The 17519-nt window shown below is 46.3% G+C and overlaps 10 non-coding genes across 10 annotated transcripts; 7 read left to right on the top strand and 3 right to left on the bottom strand.

The window, feature by feature from the left end:
• Window positions 1-1533: 1533 nt before the first annotated feature.
• LOC148631422 (U4 spliceosomal RNA) lies at window positions 1534-1675 on the bottom strand. Its single transcript, XR_015934761.1, has one exon. It is a non-coding gene; the product is annotated as a U4 spliceosomal RNA (small nuclear RNA).
• A 1304-nt stretch (window positions 1676-2979) lies between these two features.
• Window positions 2980-3098, top strand: LOC148631423 (5S ribosomal RNA). Its single transcript, XR_015934733.1, has one exon. It is a non-coding gene; the product is annotated as a 5S ribosomal RNA (ribosomal RNA).
• A 1411-nt stretch (window positions 3099-4509) lies between these two features.
• On the top strand, window positions 4510-4673 carry LOC148631424 (U1 spliceosomal RNA). The gene has a single exon (XR_015934715.1). It is a non-coding gene; the product is annotated as a U1 spliceosomal RNA (small nuclear RNA).
• A 636-nt stretch (window positions 4674-5309) lies between these two features.
• On the bottom strand, window positions 5310-5428 carry LOC148631425 (5S ribosomal RNA). Its single transcript, XR_015934734.1, has one exon. It is a non-coding gene; the product is annotated as a 5S ribosomal RNA (ribosomal RNA).
• Window positions 5429-6717: 1289 nt separating this feature from the next.
• On the top strand, window positions 6718-6859 carry LOC148631426 (U4 spliceosomal RNA). The gene has a single exon (XR_015934762.1). It is a non-coding gene; the product is annotated as a U4 spliceosomal RNA (small nuclear RNA).
• An 893-nt stretch (window positions 6860-7752) lies between these two features.
• Window positions 7753-7823, top strand: trnag-gcc (transfer RNA glycine (anticodon GCC)). Its single transcript has one exon. It is a non-coding gene; the product is annotated as a tRNA-Gly (tRNA).
• A 1903-nt stretch (window positions 7824-9726) lies between these two features.
• On the top strand, window positions 9727-9808 carry trnas-aga (transfer RNA serine (anticodon AGA)). Its single transcript has one exon. It is a non-coding gene; the product is annotated as a tRNA-Ser (tRNA).
• A 214-nt stretch (window positions 9809-10022) lies between these two features.
• trnag-gcc (transfer RNA glycine (anticodon GCC)) lies at window positions 10023-10093 on the top strand. Its single transcript has one exon. It is a non-coding gene; the product is annotated as a tRNA-Gly (tRNA).
• A 5956-nt stretch (window positions 10094-16049) lies between these two features.
• On the bottom strand, window positions 16050-16122 carry trnak-cuu (transfer RNA lysine (anticodon CUU)). The gene has a single exon. It is a non-coding gene; the product is annotated as a tRNA-Lys (tRNA).
• A 418-nt stretch (window positions 16123-16540) lies between these two features.
• Window positions 16541-16613, top strand: trnaq-uug (transfer RNA glutamine (anticodon UUG)). Its single transcript has one exon. It is a non-coding gene; the product is annotated as a tRNA-Gln (tRNA).
• Window positions 16614-17519: the final 906 nt, after the last annotated feature.

The following is a 17519-nucleotide window of genomic DNA, read 5'->3' on the forward strand; positions in this document are numbered from 1 at the left end:
TTCTGCCGTGGCATGCTTCATACACGCCCTCTTCAAGTGAGCAGGAAGCTGATCAAGAGTATTCAGGCACATCTTGCACACCAGGGGAATCCTCGCGGGTTTCCTTTGAAAATAAATAATACCATCTGTGTATAGAAACAAGCTAAGACTGATTTCTTAAATTATCCTTAATTTTCTCTCTCATAGTTTGAGCATAATGATTTTATTGCATTTATATAAGAATTGCTCATTGCTCCAAAATAAATAATGGTTTCATAAAAAAGTGAGCACTTACTTGGTCTCAGTCACAGACTTTCCAATAGAAGCCATTGTGGAGTTCAGCAACTGCAGGTCCTAGAAGTGGGGAAGGAATTTTAAAAGAGAAATTGAATTACAATACAGAAGGAATGGCTGAGGGATCACTGAAATATATATATACAAATTCCAAAGACTGAGTCCATATAGAAACAACTACCTTTCATTTTCAATATAAGAAAAAAAAAAACATTATCTTCCAAAGCATCATAAAATTGTCCCTTCTTCCCCGTGACCTCATTGCTCTGCTCTCTCCTCTGTGCAGCTGAGCCCGACTCACGGTAAAATGGAAAAAAATATGCCCTCGACGTGAAATTTACTCTGGAGCGAGCCAGTGTTGCGCATAGCTGCCTTCAAAGCAGTTGACCCAGGTTCGATTCCCGGCCAATGCAGTTGCGAATGTTTTCAAATGCTGTCATGAGCCTTGGATTGTGACTAGCAAAGCGAAGCCTTTTGAAAGAGCTAAAGCACTGCAAAACGGAATTGAAGGAGAATCTTACAGGGGATTCTGAGCAGTGTCTGCATACATGCAGTCAGATAAAGGTGCTGAAAGCTTGAGCTACTCTCAATGTCATGCTGCCCTTCCCCGGAGTAAATCTGTTACATTGAAAGAATGCTTCTGGCAGGTTCAAAAAGGGACCCTTGTTAATTGGAGAAATCAATGATTTCGAATGAATTCTGTACGCGTTAAAAGACAGCTATACACAGAAAACATGCAGGACACTGCTCATGATGTTTCCCGAGCCGAAACACAGTGCGTTTTTCCAAGCCATTTGACAAAGCCCACCCACTGAAAACTGCAGCAGATCGTGTAAAGACGTTCAACTTTGTAACTACTGCACGCACAGGAAGCAGAATAAATTCCTCTTTTCAAACTGTCAAAGGTTTGCTTTGCGAACGCTGCAGGACATCGCACAATCTCTTTTGAACAGGGACAAACGATTTCTTATGGGGCGCAGTAAGTACAGACGTTTAAAATGCTCCACTCATGCCGACGATGCAGCATGAAGAAGCGCAACCTAACGTTTGACAGACAAAAGCCAGGCGCCGCTACGAGCAATATGAAAACATACTGACAGCACACGGCGTTTCGCGCTGACACAAAAGTAATCTCGACAGACGCTGTTCTCTGCATAAAGCTGAAAGAGCTAAAGAGCGTTTCTGTTGACACGTAACAAGCTCGTTTCTTTCTACCATGATATCACCATGACCAAATCTGTCTTTAAACACCTTGCTCAGTCTCTGACGAGACTGTCAAAAATTGCTTTCGCCGATTGTATTGCAAACCGGCGGAAGCGGGGTATTGGGAAAAGTTTTCAACTAGCAATAATCGCGCCTCGGCTAAACCTCACAGGCTACGATACTGCCACTGCGCAAAGCTGACGGTTGCCAAGCAACCGCGGGGATTCTATGGAAATCGTTATCGATCGTCTCATGGCATGTCGTTGCTATAACGCTTCATATTTGTCGTCTTCTTCTTCTTCTAGCTTGAGGTTTTGAAGAATTTCATGACAGACAAGGGCTCCGTTGGGAACAAAGGGCGTTGTGAGAAAACCGTTGCTTATTTTCAGCAGCAGAAATACAACCCTTTAAATAAAAGATGACAGAACAATGACGAAGGTCATGCCGGGAGGAACTCATGCACTATAGAGGAAAGGGGGCGGGCACGTACAGTTCACATTCAAGCCACAAGTACTCTTCTTGGATGTTGCACAAACAAATCCTAACGTCTTGAAAGCATTGCAGCATGTTTGTGTCCCACTTCCCGTGGCTGCGGGACGACTGACAAGAACGGACAAACAATCTGTGGCGTTTAGCGTGACATAGTCTTGCAGGCATCGTGCTGTCTCACTGCAATACTATACCGCTGGAGGAAACAGTCCATCTGGCCATGAAACTCATTTGAACGTCTAGCTACAGCAACTAACAATATCATGATTTATTCAGGATGTGTGGAATCAGCACGTCCCGGAGACAGCTTCCGAAATCGTGAGCATTCTCTGGTGGTAGGGGCGTTCAAGATGGCGCTCAGGTGGGAGGTAAAGTTTAGTTGTTGGGGAGTTTTTTTGAGTTTTTCATGACCTGAATGTTAATTTTTGCTTTTTTTGACTACAGAAAAATAAGGACTTAACACTAGTTGTTTAAACTTCAGTTATAATTGAAAGAAAAAAAAACCGATTTTTTTAGGGTTAACCCTTTTATGTTTAAAAAGTCCGATATGAGTAACACTGGGAAAAGAAAAGAGAGTGCTGGGTCTTCGAAGGAGAACTCTAAGATACCTCAATCGTATATGTATAGCACTACAAAAAAATCGATGGCAACTAAAGGGAAAAGTGAAGCAGCTGCAGGGGCAGCAAGAGGGCGGAGGCGCCGCGCGCCCGGCCGACGTGTTGGACCGGTGCGCTTTACGTGCTGAAATAAACACGCGACAGCCCCGAAATGTTTCCAGAGTGCTGTGCACTGAAGACTTGCCTGGTGCTCCTCCGTGCAGATTGTTTGTCCTCCTCCAGTGCGGGACGAGCCAACACAAGGGAGCGCATTCGCCAACATCCAGGCACGCAATGCGATTTGGAAAGCAGCTCCTTTCCAAAGAGTTGCACACGAACGATCCTTCAGTCCCGCTCGGGGGGCATGGAACCCCCGCCACACACAGCTTCAAGTAGCGAGTCATGCGCCAGGGCTTTCGCTTACGGCCACACCACCCTGGACACGCCTGATCTTGTCTGATCTCGGAAGCTAAGCAGGGTTGGGCCTGGTTAGTACTTGGATGGGAGACTGCCTGGGAATACCAGGTGCTGTAAGCTTTTGCTCTCCCGGCCAGCAGGGGTCGCCGTTGGTGCCGTAGGCTTTGGGAGGAAAACCTGCAGGATGGAAAGGTGATCTATAGCCTCATCTCTAGAGATGTTTTGTTGCTGTGGCATGTGTGTGACCCATATTCAAAAAAAAAAAACCCGTCTGTAAAACGAATATCGAAGCTGCCTCTAAATCTGCAAATGAAGATGAGTCGATAAACCACTCGTTTTTCGTATAACTAGACATATATTCATTTGTTACCGATTTCATTCATTGAGCCCTGGGGTTTCCTAATGGCCAAGGAGGGTCGGGACCTCGGTTTGACGCCTCCCCCGAAGGACGGCGCCTGTTTGTGCAGCAGAGTGTCGCCATCAGGAGGCTGGGGCGTAAGAGAGCCACACAGCCCGCAGGGTGAGCGCTCCCTACTGGTCCCAGTCACACCTCTTGCAGGAGCAGCAGCAACCGGAGCTTTTCCGGGGTGGAATCTCCCATCCGGGTGCCGGCCAGGCTCACACCTGCTGGGCTGCCCCGGGGGTGAGCCCAGTCGAGAGTCGCAGGGCCAGATCTAGTCACCGGGGAGAAACGATACAAGTGAAGGATTGCTCGGCTCTCGGCACTTGAAAAGACCGACAAATGTCTCGTTCCCGCCGGAGCTGAATGTACCCGCATGTGTGGTGTCGTCTTCTTCCCCTGCCCCGCTGTGTTTGCTGTATTGTCTCTGAAGCCGGCCCCCCCGAGACGAGACGGGCTGTTCCTGTGCCCCAATTAACACTTTACAGGTGCCATTCCCCGGCATTGTGGCCATTGTCGGTGCTCACACGCGATAAGATAAGGCGGAGGAGAGCGGGGCATGCCCAGCGGCAGACATTCAAGGAGGGGGCAGTGCGAGGTGAGGTGAGGTGCGACACGCCGGAGCCCCGACGCAGCTAATGCGGAGCACTTGTTGGACTGGCATCGAAAGGACGTGTGCGCACGGAGCGAGCCTTCCCTGCGGCAGAGCGCGGGAACTTTCTCCCCCCCTCCCGCTGCAGGAGTTGTGTGCACTGCAGCGGTGCCGAGAGAAAAGCACAGAAGGCAGCAGGCTCTGGAGAGCAGGTAAGAGACGGAGCCTTGTGGGCAGGCAAGCAGGCCCGTTTTTTGGAAATTGCTGAAAAGGTTTGTTCGGTGTGTGGCAGGCGCACGTCGCAATGAGGCCGAATTGCATCCCGGGACATGCTGCGAATGCGCAACGGCGACTGCAGATGTGTAGGAAACGGCGCGCTCGTTTTCTCGTTTTGCCCACACTTTTGAGTGTTAGTGTGGCGTGTGAGTGTGTGAAAGAGTGGGCCCAGCAGGAGGCGGTGGCGTGCAGGGCGAGGAGGTGGCCTAGGCTGCGCGATTTGTGCTGTGGGTGCGGGCCGCTTGCAGGGGCCTGTTTAACTCATACTTACCTGGCAGGGGAGATACCTTGATCAAGAAGGAGGTTCACCCAGGGCGAGGCTCGGCCATTGCACTCCGGCTGTGCTGACCCCTGCGAATTCCCCAAATGTGGGAATCTCGACTGCATAATTTCTGGTAGTGGGGGACTGCGTTCGCGCTCTCCCCTGATGTGCTTGGTCCAAAATCAGATACGGGAGGGTTAGGACACCACGAGCTGCGTGGCTGCGGAAGGATCCCGGTTCGACAGGAGTGGACGCCGCTGCTGGTTCTCGCTGGCTTTTAGTTAGGGGTCCGGAGAAGCATCTCAAGCTAGTTCCACTACTCCTTCGGGACGTTCATTCCCTTTTCAAAGTCAGTCGTTTTGCTGTAGTCTGCGTTCTTTAGGCTGATTATCGAGGTTAGCCTTTATTTGGTCATGGGGGGCCTCGGTACTGTATGCTGAGTCTAAAGACAGTTTCACCCGTTTTCTGATTGCTCGGTTCTGTACCAGTGCAGACATGTCAAACAGTGAATGGCTGTACCTCTATTGTATTCGTGCTCAATGAATGAAATCGGTAACAAATGAATATATGTCTAGTTATACGAAAAACGAGTGGTTTATCGACTCATCTTCATTTGCAGATTTAGAGGCAGCTTCGATATTCGTTTTACAGACGGGTTTTTTTTTTCGAATATGGGTCACACACATGCCACAGCAACAAAACATCTCTAGAGATGAGGCTATAGATCACCTTTCCATTCTGCAGGTTTTCCTCCCAAAGCCTACGGCACCAACGGCGACCCCTGCTGGCCGGGAGAGCAAAAGCTTACAGCACCTGGTATTCCCAGGCAGTCTTCCATCCAAGTACTAACCAGGCCCGACGCTGCTTAGCTTCCGAGATCAGATGAGATCAGGCGTGTTCAGGGTGGTGTGGCCGTAAGCGAAAGTCCCGGCGCCTGACTCGCTACTTGAAGCTGTGTGTGGCGGGGGTTCCGTGCCCCCCGAGCGGGACTGAAGGATCGTTCGTGTGCAACTCTTTGGAAAGGAGCTGCTTTCCAAATCGCATTGCGTGCCTGGATGTTGGCGAATGCGCTCCCTTGTGTTGGCTCGTCCCGCACTGGAGGAGGACAAACAATCTGCACGGAGGAGCACCAGGCAAGTCTTCAGTGCACAGCACTCTGGAAACATTTCGGGGCTGTCGCGTGTTTATTTCAGCACGTAAAGCGCACCGGTCCAACACGTCGGCCGGGCGCGCGGCACCTCCGCCCTCTTGCTGCCCCTGCAGCTGCTTCACTTTTCCCTTTAGTTGCCATCGATTTTTTTGTAGTGCTATACATATACGATTGAGGTATCTTAGAGTTCTCCTTCGAAGACCCAGCACTCTCTTTTCTTTTCCCAGTGTTACTCATATCGGACTTTTTAAACCTAAAAAAAAATCGTTTTTTTTTCTTTCAATTATAACTGAAGTTTAAACAACTAGTGTTAAGTCCTTATTTTTCTGTAGTCAAAAAAAGCAAAAATTAACATTCAGGTCATGAAAAACTCAAAAAAACTCCCCAACCACTAAACTTTACCTCCCACCTGAGCGGCATCTTGAACGCCCCTACCACCAGAGAATGCTCACGATTTCGGAAGCTGTCTCCGGGACGTGCTGATTCCACACATCCTGAATAAATCATGATATTGTTAGTTGCTGTAGCTAGACGTTCAAATGAGTTTCATGGCCAGATGGACTGTTTCCTCAAGTGGTATAGTATTGCAGTGAGACAGCACGATGCCTGCAAGACTATGTCACGCTAAACGCCACAGATTGTGTTTGTCCGTTCGTGTCAGTCGTCCTGCAGCCACGGGAAGTGGGACACAAACATGCTGCAATGCTTTCAGGACGTTAGGATTTGTTTGTGTAACATCCGAGAAGAGTACTTGTGGCTTGAATGTGAACTGTACGTGCCCGCCCCCTTTCCTCTGTAGTGCATGAGTTCCTCCAGGCATGCCCTTCGTCATTGTTCTGTCATCTTGTATTTAAAGGGTTGTATTTCTGCTGCTGAAAATAAGCAACGGTTTTCTCACAACGCCCTTTATTCCCAACGGAGCCCTTGTCTGTCATGAAATTCTTCAAAACCTCAAGCTAGAAGAAGAAGACGACAAATATGAAGCGTTACCGCAACGACATGCCATGAGACGATCGATGACGATTTCCATAGGATCCCCGCGGTTGCCTGGCAACCGTCAGCTTTGCGCAGTGGCAGTATCGTAGCCTGTGAGGTTTAGCCGAGGCGCGATTATTGCTAGTTGAAAACTTTTCCCAATACCCCGCTTCCGCCGGTTTGCAATACAATCGGCGAAAGCAATTTTTGACAGTCTCGTCAGAGACTGAGCAAGGTGTTTAAAGACAGATTTGGTCATGGTGACATCATGGTAGAAAGAAACGAGCTTGTTACGTCTCAACAGAAACGCTCTTTAGCTCTTTCAGCGTTATGCAGAGAACAGCGTCTGTCGAGATCACTTTTGAGTCAGCGCGAAACGCCGTGTGCTGTCAGTTTGATTTCGTATTGCTCGTAGCGGCGCCCGGCTTTTGTCTGTCAAACGTTAGGTTGCGCTTCTTCATGCTGCATCGTCGGCATGAGTGGAGCTTTTTAAACGTCTGTAGTTACTGCGATTCCTACGTCTACCACTAATGTAAGAGCTATTTCAAGTGCGGAGTGGTGCGGCTTTTGAAATGCTTGTGGGCATTTCTCTGTTGTTGATTCTTTTCTTGTGTGTAACAAAGTGGCATTTTCATGTCCGGACGGGGAGACTTTATCATTCCGACATGAAGCCACCCTTAAGTCCTCTGAGGCGTGTCTGTCTGCAAGGCTTGTATTTTGGAAATGTTTTTTTGAAACGGAGAACGACTTTGAAATAGGCTTCCGCCGGCGCCTCGCGATCCAGGTAAGATTGTAGCAAGAACGCAGCGGCGGCGGGGCTTGCTGTAGTCGTGGCCGAGTGGTTAAGATGATGGACTAGAAATCTATTGGGGTCTCCCCGCGCAGATTCGAATCCTGCCGACTACGTTGTCCGCCTTCAGTCGGTGTGTTTCGGCGCAAGCAAAGAAGCGCGCCTCTTTGCTGTTCCTGGTGGTTTTAAAACGCCCAATCGCTTGTACCCGCTGTCTTGGAAATAAGTTCTTCAGCGTCCGCGAATGGCATTTTGCAGTTGGAAGCAGATGTCGACACGTTTTGCACAAAGCACCAAAAAAGCGTCTTTTTTGAAGGCCCAGGCACTGAGCATTGGTGGTTCAGTGGTAGAATTCTCGCCTGCCACGCGGGAGGCTCGGGTTCGATTCCCGGCCAATGCAGTGGCTTTTGCAGCGAGCGGCTCCATCACTTGCATCCCCTTGCAACTCGCAACTCAAAAAACCCACTGAAGCTAAGCAGGTGTGAGCCAGGTCAGTACCCGGATGAGGGTGAGCTACAGGGAAAAACAAAGCTTCCAGCTGGAAGCGGTGTTAATGGTGCCGGTGGTGGGGCGCTCACCCTGAGGTCTGTGCGGGTCCCAATGCCCCAGTATAGTGACGGAGATGCTGTGTTGTAAAAGGGCGCTGTCTTTTGGATGAGATGTAAAACCGAGGTCACAGCGCTCTGTGGTCATTCAAAATGACCACCAAAACCTTTGACAAAAGCTCTTGGTAATTGATGGTCTTCAATAATGCTTCTCCTTTAGGTACATTTTAAATCAGCTGAAAAATGCTGTGAAATGGGGGGGCACTTCAGGCCAGTGTAGGATTTGGGTTACAAGAACCATGAAACTGCACGAGAAAGCCCGTACACTGAATTACACGGCTTTCTATTCAAAGGAGGACAAAAGAAATTCCCTGAGTTCGATTTTTTGCAGCACAGAGAGGAGCACTGTTGTGAGGCCGGTTAGCTCAGTTGGTTCGAGCGTGGTGCTAATAACGCCAAGGTCACGGGTTCGAGCCCTGTACTGGCAAGGTCCTTTTCTCCTCTCTTACCAAAGCTGTTAGGTTCCTTTCCGTGGTGAGAGGGGTTGTCATGCAACGCTGCCACATAGTGCCGACAGACAAGAGTGTTGCGGGAGAAGAGAAAAGTGTTTGAAGATTTAAGAGTGTCTTAGGTGGAGCCAAAATCAAGTGTCACAAATACAAGTGGGAGGATTTCCAATGTTTAATATGGTAAAAATAAGCGGAAGTTATCTGCCGGTCCGGCACAGTCTGCCATGCTTTTGTCATATACTGTAAAGTGGTGTCGAACTGGGTGTCGAACTGGAGCCTCACCATTTGCATATGTGAGGCTCCAGTTATACATCGAGTGTCACATTAAATGACAAAAATGAAGAGAGGTAAAGCAGCTGGAGAGGTTTTCTTACAACTTTTGAGCTGACACAGTTTTGGAAAATGTTTCCTTCACGCTGCACTGTACAACATAGGCAGCCAAGAGTCTCCAAAACAAAACAGAATTGACAGATAGGAGAAAATTCCCACTCATCCTGAAGTTCCCAAAATCCAGCACTGAGCGTAAACAAAGTGTCTAAGTAGCGTGGGAATGCTAACCCTAACCCTAGCTGGAGTTTGAGCAAACCAGCACTGAGCGTAAAAAGATGAGTCAAAGTAACGTCTAATCGGATTAGTTTCCTTAGAGCTGGTTCAGAGTCTGCTCAAGAGTTTACCTTTCACACATGCGCAAAGAAGAATGTTGGGGGTGCACGCTTCAAGGCGCCTTACAGCTGTAGGGAGTGATTCGAGACGATTCGTGGCGTGTGCTCGTTCCCATATACCGTACGCCCCGGGGTGCAGTGCTAGGATGATGTACAATACCGCTTGGGCACGTAACGGCGTTATACGCAAGGTTTTCGTTTGTTCGTTTTGTTTTGCTCTGCTTTGCTTTGTTTTGCTTTCCATCGCGTTGGTAAGAGCGTAAATAAAAAGGCGATTCCTGCGTCTACCACTAATGTAAGAGCTATTTCAAGTGCGACGTGGTGCGGCTTTTCAAATGCTTGTGGGCATTTCTCTGTTGTTGATTCTTTTTTTGTGTGTAACAAAGTGGCATTTTCATGTCCGGACGGGGAGACTTTATCATTCCGACATGAAGCCACCCTTAAGTCCTCTGAGGCGTGTCTGTCTGCAAGGCTTGTATTTTGGAAATGTTTTTTTGAAACGGAGAACGACTTTGAAATAGGCTTCCGCCGGCGCCTCGCGATCCAGGTAAGATTGTAGCAAGAACGCAGCGGCAGCAGGGCTTGCTGTAGTCGTGGCCGAGTGGTTAAGGTGATGGACTAGAAATCCATTGGGGTCTCCCCGCGCAGGTTCGAATCCTGCCGACTACGTTATCCGCCTCCAGTCGGTGTGTTTCGGCGCAAGCAAAGAAGCGCGCCTCTTTGCTGTTCCTGGTGGTTTTAAAACGCCCAATCGCTTGTACCCGCTGCCTTGGAAAAAAGTTCTTCAGCGTCCGCGAATGGCATTTTGCAGCTGGAAGCAGATGTCGACGCGTTTTGCACAGAGCACCAAAAAAAGCGTCTTTTTTGAAGGCCCAGGCACTGAGCATTGGTGGTTCAGTGGTAGAATTCTCGCCTGCCACGCGGGAGGATCGGGTTCGATTCCCGGCCAATGCAGTGGCTTTTGCAGCGAGCGGCTCCATCACTTGCATCCCCTTGCAACTCGCAACTCAAAAAACCCACTGAAGCTAAGCAGGTGTGAGCCAGGTCAGTACCCAGATGAGGGTGAGCTACAGGGAAAAACAAAGCTTCCAGCTGGAAGCGGTGTTAATGGTGCCGGCGGTGGGGCGCTCACCCTGAGGTCTGTGCGGGTCCCAATGCCCCAGTATAGTGACGGAGATGCTGTGTTGTAAAAGGGCGCTGTCTTTTGGATGAGATGTAAAACCGAGGTCACAGCGCTCTGTGGTCATTCAAAATGACCACCAAAACCTTTGACAAAAGCTCTTGGTAATTGATGGTCTTCAATAATGCTTCTCCTTTAGGTACATTTTAAATCAGCTGAAAAATGCTGTGAAATGGGGGGGCACTTCAGGCCAGTGTAGGATTTGGGTTACAAGAACCATGAAACTGCACGAGAAAGCCCGTACACTGAATTACACGGCTTTCTATTCAAAGGAGGACAAAAGAAATTCCCTGAGTTCGATTTTTTGCAGCACAGAGAGGAGCACTGTTGTGAGGCCGGTTAGCTCAGTTGGTTGGAGTGTGGTGCTAATAACGCCAAGGTCACGGGTTCGAGCCCTGTACTGGCCAGGTCCTTTTCTCCTCTCTTACCAAAGCTGTTAGGTTCCTTTCCGTGGTGAGAGAGGTTGTCATGCAACGCTGCCACATAGTGCCGACAGACAAGAGTGTTGCGGGAGAAGAGAAAAGTGTTTGAAGATTTAAGAGTGTCTTAGGTGGAGCCAAAATCAAGTGTCACAAATACAAGTGGGAGGATTTCCAATGTTTAATATGGTCAAAATAAGCGGAAGTTATCTGCCGGTCCGGCACAGTCTGCCATGCTTTTGTCATATACTGTAAAGTGGTGTCGAACTGGGTGTCGAACTGGAGCCTCACCATTTGCATATGTGAGGCTCCAGTTATACATCGAGTGTCACATTAAATGACAAAAATGAAGAGAGTTAAAGCAGCTGGAGAGGTTTTCTTACAACTTTTGAGCTGACACAGTTTTGGAAAATGTTTCCTTCACGCTGCACTGTACAACATAGGCAGCCAAGAGTCTCCAAAACAAAACAGAATTGACAGATAGGAGAAAATTCCCACTCATCCTGAAGTTCCCAAAATCCAGCACTGAGCGTAAACAAAGTGTCTAAGTAGCGTGGGAATGCTAACCCTAACCCTAGCTGGAGTTTGAGCAATCCAGCACTGAGCGTAAAAAGATGAGTCAAAGTAACGTCTAATCGGATTAGTTTCCTTAGAGCTGGTTCAGAGTTTGCTCAAGAGTTTACCCAGTGGGCATTGATTCGTCGAATATACATATATTCACGGCGAAAATACGGCTATACGTATATATACGTCGCCTCGACGTATAATCAACGTCGAATTGCAACCGTAAAATCGACGACATTAATAAACGCATATATAACGTCGAAAACACATCTAACACAGTGCCTGAGGCTTTTTACTGTATGTATCGTGTGTGCCGCAACTAGGAGTATACGGCTCTCTGCACAGTGTACGAAGTAAATTATTTTCGCAGTAATTAATTTACACGTGTATAATAAATATAGTAAATATAATAAATTAATTACTGCAAAAATAATTTTCTTCGTAAATCCTTCAATCCAGATGATTGGGGCATTGGTGCATGGCTACAGTCTGTGCTAGGAACATGGAGAGGGTCTCTGGTTCAATACATATTTGTGGGTCTGGTATTATTCGTTATGATCATATCGTTAATATCCTGTTTGAAAAACATGTGGACTAAAGCTGCTGCTTCTGTGCTAATTGTATGCCCTGAAGGGATCATGAAGGTCAAAAAATGATTTCATGGGAAAGGTTCTCTTATCTAGTGGCAGAACCTGATGGGTAGAACAATATAGTTTTAAGGGGGGTTACCCTTGGGAGTGATTCCCCTAGATGCAAATGATTATTGTGGTTTGTTTGTTCATAATAAGATGTTTTGCAGGAACGGAACAAAGAGAAATTTTACAACTTCAGCTAGAATTGTTCTGCAAAATGTCACAGCTGAGGCAGGGGAACAATGTGTAGATTTTTCTAAGAGTTATTACCCAGTTGTTGACCGATCTGTTGACCAATGTTGACCAAAATAGCCTAGGATTATGCTGGGCTCCAGTCCACAGGGATTTACCTGTGCTGTAAGAACTAATGAGTGAATAAGGAGACTGGATTCTGGTGAAAGACTTCAGGAAAAAGAAATGGTGTTCACTCAGGTGGAGGGGGCTGTACCAGGTGCTGCTGACCACTGCCACTGCTGTGAAGGTCACAGAAATGGTGCCCTGGATTCATGCTTCCCACTGTAAAAAGGTCACAAACGAACTGAGCAAAGCACAGGAGTGATGTCTCCACAAGGACAGATGGGGATAACCTGCTTGGGACTGATGTGCACAGCCTTTTTCCTTTTTATGTAGAAGCCTGTCACCACCCCAAAAGAGGAAGAATCTAAACACGAAGCCTCTTTGTATACAAACTGGCTGAATGAAACTGATAATGAGGGGGATATGAGTAATTTGTGGTATAAATTTATAAATCATACTGTAAAGTTAAAGAAATTTAATGCATCTTGTTATATATGTGCTTTAATGCCTCATTCTACAGCCTCACCCATGCAACTTTTTATGCAATGTACTCTTTTATTAATATCACGTTAGAAGGCTTAGACGCTATCAAACAAGAATTAAGGGGAGTTCGATTAATGGCACTTCAGAACAGGTTCGTGCTGGACCTTCAAAATGCAGCATCTGGAGGAGTCTATGCTTTAGTAGGAGACTCCTGTTGTACATATATTCCAGCTAATGACTATGATTACGGAAATCTTACGCTCGCTATTCAGCATTTGAAAGAACTAAAAGACAAGGTGAATAAAGAGAGAGGCATAAAAGATACACCGGCTTTTCTCTCCTGGTTAGAATCACTGTTTGGGCCAGGGGGAATGTTTTTCTTTTAAGTTACTAACACCGATTATAGGGGCTGTGATACTTGTCTTCCTGTTTTTATGTTGCTGTATGACATGTATTATTCCAATGCTTCGAAATATGGAAATATGGTACCTAGGGGGATAAACTGTTCATCCTTCCAGTCTGGAGAATTGGCAGCTGTCTGACGTCAGTAAGTGATCCTTAAAAAATTAATAGTTCCATGACAGTGTGCATCACCAGAAAATCAATTTCAATGCATTAAAACTCTTGTTATCCTTCTGATCATTGAAGTGTCATTGCCCCAGCACTGTATACTCTTACTTTTGACGCCTGTCTGAAGTTGGATCCATTTCTAAGAATGGTGACTCACATATCCTCATGCTCAACTTTGGCTCAACCACACAAACTATGAAGTTAATCATCTGCTTTTGCTCCAAGATTTATGTTACTAGGCTCTCTCCTGGGGATCCTCGTGTTCAAATATTGCCCTTATTGTGGATGATCCATGACAGAATTCAGGGAATTCAGAATTCTGATACCTCAGCTCAGATTCTGACTGGGCAGACTGTCATTGCCTGGTGTGAATGTGTGCATATCTGTTTTTGTGCATGTTCTGTGGCCTGTTGTACAGTACATCACAAATGAAAGGGAAATGGAAAACTAAAATAAGACTCAAGTGTTTTATCTTTCATTAACAGTGTTTCATTAGTATCTGTGCTAGATCCTGTCATCCACTGCTTACCACGACAGGCTCTAGCACGGGATAGCAGCTAATACATTTAACAATCTCACTGCACAATGTTGTATATTCAAGGGCTGATCTTCTGTACTTTTTCTTTCACTTTTCATTTCCTAGAAACTCAGTCCTGCCAGGAATAATCTGAGAACAAAATCAATCTGAGTGAAAATCTAAGCAGAGGAAGATTGTTTTACAGAGTCAACAAGGTCTAATTCAAGGTCATCAGCACTAACAACATTCTCTCTGGAGACAGGCGATAAGAAAATTGAAAGTGTGTATTGTTACATAACAGCAGAGACTATGAGTTATGCTATCATGAGAGTGGTGATGGATTTTTTTCATTGCTTAGTTTTGCAGGTTCTGTACATTTGAACATTCAAAGTGACTAAAGTAAAGGAGTTTTCCCTTTTTACCACATAATTCCCAAAGATCAACACTAATAGAAAGCCTAATTCCAGCCAAGATTCAATTACTGTCTCTCAGGCATCCCAGCAGTGGATTTCATGACTTCAGACAGCCATCTTTATCAGTGGAGAACTCAATGCTCTGAGTCTCACACTGGGTAATATGTTGGTAAATAATGTCCTATGGAATTCTACTATTGATAAATTCTACTATGGAACTGCGATGTGTCCTGAAAAAATCTTCTATGATAGTGGTACAGTCCATCACACCCCACCTACAGCCTTTAAAAGAGAAAAAAATATTCTGATATTATGGTGGAAAAAGAGCCCTGGAATCTTTGTAGAAGGACCAAAGACGGAAAGAACGGGCAGTGTAACCATGGCGAAGAGAAGGGAAATATTGGAGAGAGCTTTTTTCATACACTTTTTATCATTGTTTTTCCAGCCCAACAATGATCAACAAATATGGGCAGGCGTCCTGTGCCAAATCCAATCTACCTTTCTTCCAAGCATACAGGAATGTCAGTGAATTAAATATTGACATATGAAAATTCCCAAAAATATGCAATCACACATATGCAGTTTGAGCAAACATAAGACAATACCCAAGTACCACAAACTACCAGGCATCATTAGCAGTTCAGGTGGGGAGTTGTGTCAGCATGCGTAGGCTGCAAAGGAACAAGTAATAGGTCTATTCCATGCTTAAAAGAGAAGAAAGAAAACACAACATTTCAGCCGTGGAGCCCTCACACCTGAAGAAGGCTCCACGGCCGAAACGTTGTGTTTTCTTTCTTCTCTTTTCATCCAGTGTCATTAGCCAGTTCCTGTCAAAATAAAATAGAAATGGATAACATTCTAGAGAGAGTTTGAAATACCAAGGTACAATTTAAACCATATTTCTTCCACTACAACCACAATATTTTGGAGAGATCGCTGAGCCTAACTGTTCTGGCATGCCCGTTAGCCTCCGTCCTGCTTCAGCAATGAATGCAACGGGGCACATTCTGAGGGAGATGCGGTCAATCAGGTTGCAGGAAAACCACGCTATGCTTTTTTTTGAGATCCTGAAAAGGACAGAGGGGCCATGTATATGTGTGCAGCTGGATATGTAATTGCAGGTGGCGTTGCAAATTCTGCTGAAGCCCCACTGCCTGGTGTGGACGGTAGCTGTGCATGTTGCAGCAGAATTGTGCATGTGAGATCAAGGGGGCATGTCATGTGTTTGAGCACTTCACTCCCTTCCGGAAGCACGTGATTCCCTGAGTCCCAAAAATTTGTAAGTTCTTTGGATGACCTGTGGACCGATCTTTCACGATGAAGAATTCCTTAAGAAGAATAGATCTCGGCCCACCATCCCAATGCCTCCATCTCAAAACAGCAACCTCCCACTGCCCTTAGTCTGCAAGGCAGTCCTTTCAAGTGCGATGATGACGCCGGGACCTTCGTTGCCTATTGTACGAGCTGAACTTTTGTGCTCATCAATTCAACGCTCTTTCCATCAACTCATCTTGTCTTTGACGCTTCGTGTTTTGTGCTCCTTTGACTATCGGCATATCGGGTGACTGCAAACACTGAAGTTCTTGCTTACGGAGTGTGGAACAGTGTTTTCAAGTGATCGCTGTTCTGTCATGTTGACGCCGAGTGAATCTTTCTTTGGCAACATGGGCAGGCTGACAGCAAAAGTAATGGCAAATTTCTTGACTTATTTCTGAATATGAATGTTCTTTAGAAAAGGGATGCGGCGTTGCTTCTCCCCCGTGTAAAGGTCACGCATTCCAGACGTGGTTATGAGCGAACAGTTGCCGCAAGTGTTTGAAAAGAGCAAGCAGCCATGCCCCGTGTGAGGATCAAACTCAGGACCTTCAGATAAAGAGACTGACGCGCTACCAACTACGCCAACGAGGCCAGCTGCAGTGCACAGCCGGAAAGTTTGCCTCATATGGATTTCAGTCGCCCGTTCCCTAATCTTTAGATGCCCTCTGCTGGATGTTGCATTTGCCTTTTGATCTCACCGATACTTTTTTGGTCTGTTTCTGTTGCGAGTCTGTTTTTCAGATCTCACCTAGCACAAGTCTCTCTGGCTGAAGTGGCCTCTCTGCTTCAGCATCGTGCCCTCACTCAGCCATTAAAAACGTCACTCGGACTTCTGACATGCTGACATGAAATGTCAAGAGAGAGTGGCGGAGACGCTTAAGGCAGAGAGAAGATGAAGAGGGGGCGTGGCTGCGAAATGATTGACAGCTGCAATCAGCTTTAGATGGGGAAGTGTACTACTAGTAGCAGTGTAGAGCTCTCTGTGGTGGAGTTCAAGCGCATGTTCTATGGGCCAGTGGCGTAATGGATAACGCGTCTGACTTTGGATCAGAAGATTGTAGGTTCGAGTCCTACCTGGCTTGCGAGGCTTTTAAACCTCTCAGGTTCCTCGGTAACAGGTTGCCGTCATGTATATGAACTATAGAAAAGCATTTGCCACAACCCGTAAATTAGCACGCAAGTGTGGGCTAGTGAACAAGGAACTGTATGGAGATCATCTCCAGTTCCGAGCTCAATTGCAATGAAAAAACATGCAGAACAGAACTGGAGAGCAGCTGAATTTGTGCTCAGTAGGGTGGGGAGGACTCAGCATTGCTATTGTTCTAATTGGCATGAACTGCAGGGGATCTGAATCAGAACATGTCAGTTAGTTCGATCATTGCGTCAATATGTAGGCCACGTTAATACAGAATTATTACTTTGTCTGTCTCGTCTTTGTATATAGCTGAATGTCCCTGACAATTTCATGTTAGTTTTTAAGAACGACATTGGTGCTAATATATACATATATAGCATATAAGGAACACGTAAAAGTTTAGTCCATGCTGAAAAGATAAGAAAACCGCCACAACGTTTCATCTTGGAATAAATCTTTACTTGTTGTTTTGCAGCCTACCCATTCTGACCTAACTCCTCCCTTGAAATTCCCTAACAGATAAGGGTACGTAACGGCTCATGCGATGCTCAGTTGCAGTTTGTCCCAAAACAAACAAGAACAGCAGCTGAGGGTTTGAGTTTGAACATGCACTGTATTAAAGCAGCTTTTATTTCCATTGATAAATGCTAGATATTCCTACAGAGATTCTCCAGGTGAGTAAGCGATTCCTGTTTCTGTTTCTATTTCTGTTTCATATATATATACAGTATATATATATACATGTTACATGTGTCTCTGCAATAGTACAAATGTGTTATACACTATCAGGGGCTGCTTTTTTGTGCACCTCATCTACAACAAGGGTTTTTTTTTCATTTATGTTTGTGGACCT

Source organism: Lepisosteus platostomus, unplaced genomic scaffold (assembly GCF_059453375.1).
Source record: "Lepisosteus platostomus isolate fLepPlt1 unplaced genomic scaffold, fLepPlt1.hap1 Scaffold_77_H1, whole genome shotgun sequence".
NCBI classification, from domain to species: Eukaryota; Metazoa; Chordata; class Actinopteri; order Semionotiformes; family Lepisosteidae; genus Lepisosteus; species Lepisosteus platostomus.